At 42.1% G+C, this 14182-nt stretch overlaps 1 protein-coding gene across 6 annotated transcripts in view; it reads right to left on the bottom strand.

Annotated features, from left to right (window-relative positions):
• Window positions 1–13894, bottom strand: part of EXD3 (exonuclease 3'-5' domain containing 3) — a 606819-nt gene extending 592925 nt beyond the window's left edge. For 3 of the 6 annotated variants that reach the window (XM_075060507.1, XM_075060514.1, XM_032803104.2), the window contains exons 1-2: window positions 13830–13894; window positions 9610–9676 (exon numbers count right to left, since the gene is read on the bottom strand). The gene's annotated coding sequence lies outside the window, so the exon portion shown is untranslated. Of the gene's footprint in view, window positions 1–6689; window positions 7052–9609; window positions 9677–11196; window positions 11249–13829 lie in introns of those variants that run through there. The other 3 variants (XM_075060510.1, XM_075060511.1, XM_075060508.1) reach the window with 3 other exon arrangements.
• Between the last annotated feature and the right edge of the window lie 288 nt (window positions 13895–14182).

Here is a 14182-nt window from a genome sequence, read left to right as displayed (position 1 = left end):
GTACCACGTCAATATGTTTGCAGAAGATTTACTTAAATTAGCTTGCTCACCAATAATCCCATGAGCACAGAAATGTAAGGAGATAAGAGCTGGGCCTGTAGTTTCCTGGGTTGTTGTGTTTATTTCCCTTTTTATAGATGGCACATAATTTGCACCTTGTCACCAGTCTCGGAAACATCTCCCATCTCCCATAGACTTTCCAAAGAGAAATAGGCACAGAGGCTCAGAGATAACCTCCTCTAATAACCTCCTTAAGTATTCATGAGGGGCATGCATTGATCGGGCCCTGTGACGTGCCAAGGCGATCTGAACGTGTTCGGAAGGTGATTTTTAACTGTGGCTCATTTTTTTATTTATCTTCACTAACCTCCACCATTAAGCATCACAACAATATAGACATTGGCCTTCAATAGTTCTGCATGAGAGCAAAGAGACCAGGCTTAAAGAGCAACAGAGATAGATGCTTAAGATTACACCGATTGCCCTTTCAGTCCATATAAGTCCAAGATGTTTCTCTGTTACTCCGTTAGCATTACGCTTCCACAAGCCACAACTTGCACTGCTAGGAGGCTACCTAATCTAGCAAACTTCGAGATACCTCTCATTTAACCCTCAGTTTGATCTATGACTTAGTAGTAACTCCGGACCTAAAACACAGTTCCTTCACTGCTTTCTTCCTTTACTAACACATCCCCACATAAGCATAGTTGAGCTCATTTATATGTGCCTTTGCCTTTCTAAATCCGCCCTGATTCCCTGTGTTGTGTGCCTATATCATCCTTTGGTAACTGACCTAGTTTCCATTTTTAAATATGATCCTTTTATTTTGTTAGGTCATGCAAGATCTCGGGTTAAATGCCAAAGTATAGTCTTTGTCGACAAGGTTATCTCTTCTTATATATCCATACCCATACGGAATAGCTGCTTTTGGGCCCTTAATAGTGCACCTTGAAAAACTGCCACTCTCCTCAGTTGTTTTCCCCTACAGATCTTGATTCCATGGGACATTTCACCTATGCAGCTCTACTGAGCCCTTACCAACCAGATCCGCCTTCCTGATAATCCATGCTTCTGAATTATTGCTTGTACCTCTTGTCCTTCCGTTAACGGGACCTCGTTTCCTTAGAATTGCAAAATAATCTATTAGAATTCAATGATTCTCACATGATTCACCCAAGAATAGTAATCTACTCATTCAAATTCTCACAGTATACCCACTAGTATTGATTAATTAGGTCTAAAAGCTTCACCTAGGTAGTACTTTCTTCAACCTTCCTTGAAAAGTAAAACACAGTTATCGCAATTGCAGTCCATTGTAGAACTATATATATTGGAGTTCGTGTCCTCGAAGCGAAGCGAGAGGCGTCGGTAAGAAATTTCCACTATTAACAACATTGGAATAAGTTAAGATGTCTCCGGGTAGTACCAATCTAACAAATCTCTCTTACCGAAAATTATTGAGTCTTGTTGGATAGATTTGAGTTACGATTTGTTTAAATAAAAGCTGCTCGTAACAACGTTCCACAGTGGTTAGGTGGCCTGTTAGTTAATTCAAAGAACGTCCATTAGCACGCAAATGAACTTCACCACCAACACATTATAGGAGTTTTTTGAGCGCGTGCGCGAATTAATCGCATAAAAAAAGAAGAAGAGCATCTCAACACTCTCCATTCTGCGTATGTCTCATTCGTCCACCAGTTCAGTCCATAGTGTGTCTCTTAATTGACATAACCGCAGAAGCAGACACAGAGTGTAACCCCCGTTTCCCCCTCGTCTATATCTCTTTTGCTGGGCGAGATCAAACTATATATTGCTAAGTAGAAAAGCGCACTAAGCCATCTGTCACACACTAACCACATTCTAATCAGGTGTATTATCCAACCAGGTTCAGTGAAATGCCTTAACAACTCTATTGTTCTGGATACTAACCACTTTTGTAACCCATTTGCTGGATTTAAATAACAGCCAAAAATCCAGGAAGGGTTAGTGAAAAGAATGAGCTAAGATGCAGTGGATTATTTATAGACTTTCCCAGTTATTTCCTGCTTATTACAACATACTTCCCGCATTTGTATAATAGGCAATCTAAGATACTGATCTTGATCTTGCCTCCCAGTTTGTCCTGTACCCTCCTCCTCTTCTGCCATTATAGCCCCGCTCCCTTGTTCCGATCCCATCGCGCGCAGTCTTTCATGTTTCTCACCTACCATGTGGGCTTGTTCACTAAAGCTGTCCCCGTCGAACACCTAGTTTATAAAGCCCTCCCACATGATAAGTCAGTCTGTGTGGCAAATGGGTCTTCCCCCTCCTCGAAAGGTGAGATCGCCATCTCTGCTAGCAGTCTTCCTGAATACAGCCCGTGGTGAGGAAGCCGAAGCCCCCTGGCGACACCATCTGTTGCATGCAGGTAGTCCACAGCGCGAGAGAGCGCGCGCGCGGGGCCCACTACTTTGAACAGAAGAATCTGAAGAGAATACGACCTGTGCGCCAGACATCCTTCACCCGTACTGCCCAGAGCCACCGTATGTCACTCTTAATACCGCTCGAGCGTCACACCTCGCAGTAGTCATTGTGTCCCAACATGGAATGAGAGCATGGAAAGTAGTCAGGAAGCCGGATAATCCTTCGACAATAGCCATCTGGTAACATTTCGGATACGGGCCGCAGGCAGCAATATCTCCCGAGATGAATTGTCAGGTTCAGGTATCTAAAAGGGTGTCATCAGGAGGAGGGAGAAAACTTGTTCACCTTAGCCTCTAATGATAGAACAAGAAGCAATGGGCTTAAACTGCAGCAAGGGAGATTTAGGTTGGACATTAGGAAAAAGTTCCTAACTGTCAGGGTAGTTAAACACTGGAATAAATTGCCTAGGGAGGTTGTGGAATCTCCATCTCTGAAGATATTTAAGAGTAAGTTAGATAAATGTCTATCAGGGATGGTCTAGACAGTATTTGGTTCTGCCATGAGGGCAGGGGACTGGACTCTATGACCTCTCGAGGTCCCTTCCAGTCTTACAGTCTATGAATCTATGAATCTGGGGTCAGGCTTGAGTTATGAAGGATTACAGGTATCAGCTGCAAGGATGAAGAGATACATACATATCACATACCCAGCACAGACCCAGATTGGGGTGCAAGAGTTTTTAAAGTGTCAGTGGATAAGTGGGCTCGGGTGTGCCACCTATGGACTCTATAAGGAGTATCAGTGTAGCGAATAAGTACATGGGTGGGGTGTGTCCCTTGGTTCATCAGGGAAGGAAGTGGGTTATTTCCCTGGTTGGTGGTCTCAATTACTCAATGTGGTATTGATGGTGTCCTGTGACATGTTCCGTATAAACGTCTCTGGACCACCTGATGGTGTCAGATACCATGAGCTGTCTCATGAGCCGGGCGTGGCATCAACCAACTCTGCATACTCTCAGAACCAGCTCGTTGTGGGGGTCCCATGAGCCCAGGGCTCCCATGATCAGGGTGTGTATCTCAACCTCGTAGCCCTAGGCTCTCAGAGTCTCGGCCAGCATTGCTGTAGAGAAAGGTCAATTCTAGGTTTCAAATTGTCTGGCACAGCTAATTTAGAGTACTGTTTTACTCTATTGGAACAGCGCTAATTCTCAGTTTTGCACCTATATGCAGATGTCTTAAGAAGCTGCAACTTTGCTAACTAAATATATATTTATTCAAGAAAAAAGAACACCAGTAATATCCAATTGTAAATTCTGGGAAAGCAAAAGGTCTGCAAAAAGGACTCTCTGTGGGGGAGTAGGAGGGAAGGAAATGTGAATTATAAGCTTCTACAAAAGATCCATTTTTTAAAAGAAAGGAAATTAGATTTAAGTAGAAAAGGCTATGCTTAATATCACCGCATAAGCTGGGAAAAGCTAGAAAATTCCATGCTAAGGATAACAGTGTATCCTCATGTCAGATTGTTGGGTCTTCCACCACAGTGGTGAAGGGAGAAGAGGCTGAAAAGCCCATCTTTGACCGATAAGTTTGCATCACAACCTTCATATCATTTAAAGAATCACAATTTGGTATTCACCTCCATATAGCTCACCCTTGGCTTTTCTGTAATGGAACAAGGGATGCAAATATCGGTTTAAAAAGTTAACCAGTTAAACAATTAAAATTATATTGTCTAACTGGTTGACCATTAACTGAGGTAGCTGGGGTTCCACCAGCATGGCTGGGGCTGGGGTCCCTCTGGCCAGCTGGCCTTCTGCCAGCCCCATGTGGCCGGGGTCCCTCCTGCTGGCCCAGCGCGGCAGGGGCAGGGTATCTGCTGCTGGCACAGGGCCGCTGGGGTTAATAGTTAAGGTCAGTTAATAGGTAAGCCTAATGCTTACGGGTTAACCTTTTACATCCCTAAATGGGACTATTAAAAATCACATATTTTTGCTTTTAAAAAATAGTGGTAACTCATAACTGAGCAGAGACAAAGACTCTGTTTATACAACAACATGTGGCTTAAATCTGAAAGGAGAAAGAAAGCTGTTCTGTTAAACTGACAGCTCTGCACATAGGGCTTATATTTTAACTGGTGTAATAAATCATGCAAAAAGAGTTCTGTTTGGCTGAAAGAAGCATTTATTCGGACAGGGAACTAGAGTGTTTTAAAATCACTCTGGACACTGTACACAAAATTATTTATTCATTTTACTTTCTTTAAATTTTCCCAAAAGTTTTGCATTTGTTCTGCTTAGAGCTATTTACTCTTTGGTATTTAATCTATTCCATGTCAGGCTGCCAAAACCAGTGAGCTCTTATCTAAACAGCTCCTCTCTACTCATTGTGGGGGTTAGATCTCACTCAAAGGAGCATTGCAGGTGACAAGAAAGCAGCTTACTCAATTTGCATTATCACATTAGACCCTGCCATTTTCCTGCACTAATCCAGATGAAGGACCAACATAAAGTCCATGTTTTCCTCTAACCAACAGCCAATACCTCTCTTCCTCTCCTGTTTTCCCCCCTTTTTACTAGCACATGCCCTGTTTTCTTCCAAATAGCTTTTAGCACGTTTTCTTTTCAGATGTACATTCTTATTTATGTATAAAACTTTGTGCAGTGGCTGCCGCTGCCTGTCCACATCAGCACAGCATCTTAATACGCAGGGTGTACTGAAACCAACAAAAACACATGAGACTCAAAATCCTTAGGCACTGGTTCTCCCAGTAACTTTACAGAGGTGCTCAAGAAGTTACCATCATTACTCCATCCTTGGAACTCCACCAGAAACACCCCCACTGGTCTCTAGACCCTAAACAGTTGCACCATTGCTGATGTACACTAAAAAATGAGGAGAAGAACTTGGCAGAACATTCTAAGCACAATACTGAAATGTAACTGGAGATGGGACTAAGGACTGTAGCAGTCTGTTTAAATAAAAATCAGATGGTACCTGGAACTGATTACAGTCCTCAAGGAAGGACGATGCTGGAGCATATTAATGACATTTAACACTCATATGTCATTGTTAAGTTATTGGCTAACATGCAAACATGTCATTATACAACTCAGATGAGTCTTCAAAGATGCAAACCAAAATATAAACTGTGCCACAAAACTAAATTAGCCTTTCCAGTTAGTTTGTGGAACTGAACTGTGAGAAAAAAATATTGTAGGAGACAGTATGCCACAGAAAAGTATTTCACACAAGCATCTGGGGCTTCCCTTGACCATCTTGTCTTGGAGAATCATATTCCATGATTTTGTTCCACAATGCCCACTTTGTGTGTGTGGTAAAGTAGGGAGAAGATGAGTAAGTGTGACATGGCACAGTATGTAAGTAAGGGGAGAATTTTTGACATACAAGTTTTTGTCATTCAAATTCTGGAATTACTGATGGGAATCATGAGAGTAAAGCCCTTCAGAAAGAGTTAAAACCACCCCCTTCCTACCCTTAAGTGTGAATATGATATAAAAAATGTCACCTCAGAATCCTATCTGGAAAATCTGCGCTTATGCCATTTGACGTTTGCCATTCTGGCACAGAAGATTTTTTTCTTAGAAGATGAACATACAATGACGATTGTGATACAACCATCTAACATTTACATGCTGACACCACCTTTCATTCTGGAATATCCCAAAGCATTTCAGAATAATATACACATTATTCATTTTGCCTCTCACTGAAAAGCAGCCACCTCTGGAACAAAGCTAAGAAGCTGTTTATGAGTTCAGAACCCCAAGCTTTTAATACAATTGCAGGAATTAAATGCTTTTAAAGCTCTGGCCATGGTCTTTGACTGCCCTGAGCAGGAGAATTCCACTCTGCAAGGCTGGCCAGTTGAGTCCCTGCTGAACAGGGATTCAGTTCCATCAGTTCTTGGCTCATGTCAATCAACTGCATGGAGGTCTGCGTGAGGGGCTCAAGACCCCATCCTTCCCACAGTTCAGTAGTCAGTCACATCAGGGGTCAGCTCCTGCTTTCCTCCCATTGCCATCATCTGATCAGTGGAAGTAGGGGAGGACTTGTGGGCAGTAAGTTCTCTGTCTCCCCTCCCCTCCAAATTGCTGCACTTCCTGCCTACAATGATTATGGAGCAGTACTAGAGAGAGAGAAGGCATCTGCTGGAGGCCTCCCATTCTTACAGAGAAAACCTGGGGAAAGCAGGAGAGGGGAGGGGATAGGGTGGGCAGTACTTCATCTTTAAAAATTAGTTTGCATCTCAAAAATAAAATTACAGACCTGTAGCATTTTAGGAGTTCACAGCAAATGACAGAACTCTTTAAGGCATAAAGCAAAGGACAATCTGGTGGCTAAAGCACAGGATCTGGAGTCAGGAGATATGAATTCCATGGAAGGTTCAGAGACACACGTCCTCAGTGACCTCAGGCAAATCACATAACCTCTCACCATCTGTGTAATACAGATAAGGCCTACTTCTTAAGAGGCTCTGAAGCATTTCTGAGAGGCTCTGCTGAAAGACACTATGAAGTAGTGTGGCCCAGCAGACAGGGAAGAATGGGGTTCTGTTCCTAGCTTTGTCACTGACCTATTGTATGATTTAGGCCAATTCACTATCTCTTTCTGTACTTCAGTTTCCCCATCTGTAAAAGGAAATAAAAATATTGGCCCATCTTTGTGAAGTGCTTTGAGGTCTGTAGATGAAAATGGCTATACAGCAACTAATGAATATTACTGAAACTGGAGAGAGAATTTACACTTACAGTAAAGCAATGCACTGAAATTGAGATTTACGGTATACAGCCATGGGTCTGGTATATGATGTAAGTGCCATTTACTTAAGTAAGACTACTCAATCTGCGTATGATCCAATGTGAATTATTCAGAAACTGTATCAAATTAAACTGAGTGGGTATGAATATTTTTTTTTAAAAATCAGTGTCAGTAAGTCATAGAGTATAGTCACAGAAAAGCCATGACTCCTAAATGCAAATAAAGTTGGTCTTATGAGACAATAGCTAGGAAATTCAAAGCTAAAGCAGATTACTTCCCTTTACTTTAAAGCAAGGATCGGCAACCTGTCAGAAGTGCTGTGCTGAGTCTTCATTCATTCACTCTAATTTAAGGCTTTGCATGCCAATAATACATTTTAATGTTCTTAGGAGGTCTGTTTCTGTAAGTCTATAATATATAACTAAACTATTGTTGTATGTAAGGTAAATAAGGTTTTTAAAATGTTTAAGAAGATTCATTTAAAATTAAATTAAAATGCAGAGCCCCCAGACCAGTGGCCAGGACCCAGGCAGCGTGAGTGCCACTAAAAATCAGCTCATGTGCTGCCTTCGGCACCCATACCATAGGTTGCCTACCCCTGCTTTAAAACATTAAAAGAACAAAACACAAAATCCCACCCCTCACTGGTAAGAGTTAAGGAGGGAGCACTTGTTTTAATTTTGACTTTCCTAGCTTTTGCCACTTTTCTCAACACTTCAATAATACTTAACACTATAAACACTTTTCAATTTCAAAGCACTTTATGCACATTCATTAATTCATTCTCACAATCTCCTTATAAAGTAGGAATTATTATCCTGAATATTATAAATGGGAATCTGAAGAAGAGACATTAAATGAATTGCCCAAAGTCATAGACAGAGTCAGTGCTGGGATTAGAACCCAAGAGTTAATGGGGGTGTTTTTTGGTGCTCTATACTTAAAGAGGATTTTTTATAATTATTATTTTTTAAGAAATGGCGATGGGAGCATTAAAAAATACAAAAGGAACTGTAACAGCTCTCAAGTGAACACGTGTGAGGTCATGCCAATCCATAGTGTAACGACACTGACAAAAGCATATTATTTAGGTAATTAAACCCATAGTTAAGAAAATGTGATAGTTTGCTGACAGACTGCGAGTACCTCCCACACAGAGTATGAGTGATATCCTAGAGCCTAAACTTTGTACTCTGCAGAACATCAAATTAAGAATTATGTTTACATCGGTATCTCTCTCTCTAACAGAAATGTAATCTTGCTAATGCTGATCTGGGTGGCAGTCCAAATATTTTTAATATGCAAGTCCGCCCCCTAGTGAAATTAAAGATGACATTTTAAAATATGTACAGCGGTGACTGCTCAGAATGGAATCAGATTTTTATGGCATTTCTAGTAACTATGCCACACTTCATTCCCACTTGAACAACAGGGAAAAATAAATCAAATAGAGCTAACTTGTGAATTACTCCTTTGCAAATGTCTTTGGTTACTTTTTAATCCACAGGTCCTGCTGGGGGGATGGCTTGGTAGTCTAAACTTCAGATTAAAAATACCTAGAACCACACACATACACACTTGAAACCAAAGCTCCAATAGCTCAGTGTCGCCCTTCCAAGGCAGATAAACTGAGTTCTACACAATTTACCAGGGCTTTGGAGCGGAGCCTGGAGCTGGAGCGCAGACCAGTAGATTTTATGCCTGGAGCTGGAGCAAAACAAAAATTTGATTGATCCAAATCCCTGCAATTTACTATGAGGAACTGGAGTGAGGTGTCATTTTGAAGAGACTTTATAAACTGATATCCTATTTGCTTAGCATGGACATGTGAGATCCTCTAGGCTTCTCTAGCTGGGCTTCTACTCTGTTCAAAGGAGTTTGAATGTACTAAATATGGAAATTCACTCTAACATTCTGGATCATGAAATGAAATGGCATGCTTCAGACACAGATGAATTCAACCTTTGCAATGGCAATGGGAATCACAAAAGAAGTCCACAGAACAAAAGGTATAGGAACCTCCCAAATCTGTTCCCAGTTATGACTGCTATATCATAAAACACAGCTCACTCGAAAGGATATCACCAGTAAGAATGGCCATATAAACAATAATGGTGGTGAGCAAGTTCTTGCTGCAAGCTTTCACAGCTGTGACTTTGCCGATGTTCAGGTTTGCTTTAATGCATCTACATGAGCAAAATATGCTAGCAAAACACCTTGCAAACATGCTACATGTGCTTTTTGATCTGGTGCAGTCCCATCATGAACAAACTCTACACTGGACAAGTCATGATAAAATTGATCTTCAGAGCAGAGTTTATTTTTTAAATTTCACTGTCAAACTATGAAAACAGAGTCATCCAGCTTGCAAAATTACCCATCAATATTAGCTTAAATAAATTTAGGTCTAGTGGACAAGCAAACTTACCCAGAAGGAAGACAGGGCATGTGTTGCCTGTTCAGTGATGACAGAATAATTCCACCTCTGTATACCACTAAAAGGAATTAAACAAACCTGTTAGCGTTTACTCATTTCTCTACATGCTCAGTCCCTAATTCAGGACAGCCCTTACACACATGTACAAGTTCCACTGAGGTCAATGGAATTTAAGCACATGCTTAATGTTAAACAAGTACTTAAGTGCTAACCTGAAGAGGGTTAATTGCTTTCCTGAAATGGGGCCATAAACACCTGCTAACATCTCTACAACTTACTAAATGCAAAATCTCCACTAATGTAATATTAGGGTTGCACAGTTAAATTCACTAAAGAGTGAAAAATGCAAAAGTTAAGCATTTTAAAAGCAATGTTAACTGTGCCACATTTCCACATCGCACATGGACCACAGCTTAGCAGAGAGACCATCTCCCTTCCGTTCACACTCATGTAATGTCCCTCTGGGAACTGCAGCAATTGCTTATCGGAAAAAATATTTTTCAAATATGTGGTGAATTTTTATCAAACTTCTCACAGGTCTCTATCCCTCTGAGGGCTAGCTATAACATGCCTTGCATCGAGTTTATAACACTGATCATTTCTGAGTTGAAAGTAAAAAAGCTGCAGTTCTGTCCCGTAATTAAAAAAGACAAAATCAATCCATTTCCAAGAAAATTCCCCTTTATTTCCAAAAATGTGAAGTTTCAATCCCAAATGGATACAATCCTACTTTTGTTTGTACAGTACTACTGTTTGGCCCTCAGGCACTACCATAATCAATATGATTATTAATAATGGTTTCCCAAAAGTTATAAGCCATTTTATATCTGAAAAAAACAAAGTGAGTCAGTTGTATCCAGCAAACATTTAAATGTGCATTTTGCAAGCAGTAGAAAATTCCTACCGTGCTCAATCCCACATGCATTGATTTTGTTATTTTCCACTCAATTCTTTTTCTGACTTAACAACTCCTTCCTTGAGGAAGACTACTTTTAAAAGATCAACAGTGGAAAGACAGTCTCCTGCATGTTCTTAAACTGGGAATTTTTATTTCAGAGACACATAACCCAAACATGACTAAAAGAATTCATTTGAAACTTATTTTAAGTAATCACCTTAGAACATATACCAAGCATGGAAACTTTCAGTCCAGAATGAGAATTTTTGGGAAAGATATGAGCAAAAGAAAATACAGGATGATAATGAAAACCTTTTGCAACCTTAACTGTTGCTACCAGAGAAACCACAGCCTTACACTATATCCTGGTGAGTTTCTGGAGACAGGTATTTACCAGCTACTCCTCTCATCTGATAAGCTGATGAAAGAGCAAGACATGCGCGCCAGAAATTCATGGTAGCAAGGTTCAATAGAGTATGCCTATAGTCTAGTTACTATACATCCCACCTATAAAACGTAACTGCACAGTTAGGTTAATGTGCCATTAAGTGCACTGTGATATGTTCACCCAAATGTCAACAATGTCCACAAATAAATTGCACTGTAAGACTGTAGTAAAGAACGTCAATGAGAGCACAGAGTATGTTAACAAGAAAGGAACTGCTCTACAATGTCAGTACCTTCATATTTACATTATTTGGTCACAGCTGCATAATGAAGAGCAGGGGCTGATTAAAAGACAAAGAGCACATGTACACATATGTGAAATACCAGTTTATCCCTTTTCTATTATATGAAATATCTAACAAGCACCTTGACCATTAGAATTCTAATGTGATATATACCGAATACAGTGATCATGTTTCTATTCTCACATAGGGCTACTTTCTTCCAAGGGCTATGCTCATTTCATCTTTGCATTTCACCTTTAACACAGTTCATTTTAAGGACTAACAAAAATTGTTAAGTGTCTTCAGAAAAGAAACTTTTTGTGGCATGGACGTACACAAAACCTTCAAAGCAAAACTTTGTGGGGTTTAGGTTTCCTTCTCTGAACTCACAAATGAGTTCTGTGCATAATGTTAATCTGACGCAGTTTCAGATGAACCGTTCAAACCCTTCCCCCGACTAAATATGTTAGAATAAAAACAGATTTTTTTTTAACAAAAACCTTCTGTTAAATTACTGCAAGTGCAAAACTACAACAAAAAGTGATTATAAAACTATCTGTGCACCAGGTGAGCCAAATACAGCTCCTTCTTCTGCACATAATTACTGCAGATTCTATCTTCCCATCTACAAAAGGTCTTCTGAGGAATTCATATCCAGGCATACATTGGATTTTTGGAATGCATTTCACTATATATTGGAGTATCTTCTTGTTCCCTGTGTGCAAGTGTTAGAAAAAGCACTGGAAATTACTCATGTTACCTGTTGTCTGACCATAGGCAAGTCACTTCCCTCAGAGTAAAAAAGCTGTCTAGAGTACTTGCCAGGAGAATTGTGAAGCGTTTTGAGATATGAAGTATTATACAAAAGGACAAAGGATTATTACTAATAAAATCACTGAACCTTATCTGTTTTTTTAATAAAAACCATAGCTCTGGCCCAATAGCATTAAAAAAAAATCAACATTTTAATTTTTAGAGACTTCCATATGCGTCAAAGATTTCTCTGTTTCTGAGACAATGGTTATTCTGTCTTGGAGATGACAGCACAGAAAAGATAGTATGAAACACTGCATTGATCACTTGCATATACTGTTGTTCAGCAATGACAAGATTCTGTCATGACCATGGTTTATATATTGATCAGATGGGGTGATGTGTTTGTTTTTGAGGAATTTCAACGTAGTTCATAAAAAGTTCTATAATGGGCCAGCTTCTTTGCATCTACTGCTTAGTTTCAGCATTTGGACACTACTTTAAATCTTGCAGTGTGTCATTAATTCTGTGCTTTTCTGCTGGCATAATTAAACCACCCCAATGAGCACTGTTAGCTATGCTCTCCTGCCAACATAGCACTGTCCACATTAGCACTTTTGCCGGTGAAACTTATGTTGGTCAAAGGTGTGTTTTTTCACACCCTTGACTGGTTTGCCAACAAAAGTGCTAATATAGACAAAGCCTATTTCTTCCTATTTAAACCCCTGGATCTTGTGATTAGCACAATAACATTCCCGATAACATCACCTGTTTGCACTCCTTATTCTGCCTCAACTAACTGGAATGCTGTCAGCTGAGGCAATTTCTTTTTTAAACTTCCAACTGTAAATCTTCCTTTCTCTTTTCCCTAAAGCATTCTGTGATGCTGTGTAAGAAGAATGCTACATAAATATTGACCTGTATATGGTCTTACATTGGGCAACTCTCCTAGCTCCTTAGTGCCATACTGACATCTAATGGCAGCGCTGAAAATTGCAAATTCACATCACTGCTTAAAGGAAGGCACATCACCGTACCAGGAAAGGAGGGATTGGTGGTAGTGATATATTTTCATCATTTTATTTCAACAACAGCTTACAGATGAAGGGTCATAATAAACCCAACCAGAGATTACAACATAAAAATATTGACCGTTAGTGGCTTTCTGTGGTAAGAATGGGAAACTTCATGAATTTAGCTAGCAGTGTGTTAGCAAAAAGCACCGCATGGCAAGCTTCATTAAGGAATCAGTTGCCAACTAATAAGTCTCAGTTCTGTTTTACAAAACCAAACTATCCCCACAGCCCCTCAAAAAGAACAGGTCGGTTCCTATTGTCTCCCGAAGCTGTTTTTTTGTCTCCAAAAACACCAAAGTCCTTTGGCCACAATGGTATGTTCAACAAACGCTGCATGTTCAGTCTCCCCTTTTAGGTCTCAAGTTTGTATTCACCAAGCGACGCCCCACAGAAAAGTTTGTGACGTGCCACGTGCCCGCTTAGCGCGCGGGGGGAGGCGGGGGCTGGCCAAAGCCCCAGAACCACCCGCCTCTTCAGCGCGGGGCGGCGCGGCCCAGGAGCGGTCGCACCCCGCCGACGGGGTCCCTGCAGCCGGCAGCGCGCGGCCGTGGGACGCAGGTGCGGGGGCCGACGGACCCAGCACTGCCCGGACTCGGGGGGCCACTGGGACCTGCTGTCCCTGGGGCTTCGCCCGCAGCGAGCTGCTCCCGGCCGCGGGGCCCCGCACCGCACAGAGACGAGCCGCTCCCTGCTCTGCCCCCAGCTCCAGGCCGGTCCCTCAGCCAGGCAGGGTCTGGGCTCCGCCTCCCCGGCCCGGCCCGGCCCGGCCCATGGCGGGGTGCGCGGCTCTGCAGAGCTGCTCCGGCCACTCACCTGACAACACGCCGGAAGCCGGTAACCGCGAGCGGGCTCTGCGATGCGGCGTCCAAATCCTTCCCCGCAGCCCGGCGGCGCGGGTTCCCTGTGACACACGCCGCTCGCCGCAGCGCCCCCTGCCGGCCGCAGCGCAACGGTGCAGAACCGTGCCGGGCTGAATGGCGCCGCCAGGCGGGGTCTGCCGGCCCCTCGCTCGTGCCCGCGCCCCGGCGGGTTGTCGGGGGGACGGGGCGTTCTCCGGGGCCTGCTCTTTAGCCTCAGGCCGCGCCTTGTACCGCGCCTGTCGGATGGGCCCACGAACATTCCTGTGTTACGCAAATGGTAGATGAGGCTCCCAGTGTCCCCTCTTC

Source organism: Chelonoidis abingdonii, chromosome 24, assembly GCF_003597395.2.
Source record: "Chelonoidis abingdonii isolate Lonesome George chromosome 24, CheloAbing_2.0, whole genome shotgun sequence".
Classification (NCBI taxonomy): Eukaryota; Metazoa; Chordata; order Testudines; family Testudinidae; genus Chelonoidis; species Chelonoidis abingdonii.
This window is presented reverse-complemented; position numbering and strand designations above follow the sequence as displayed.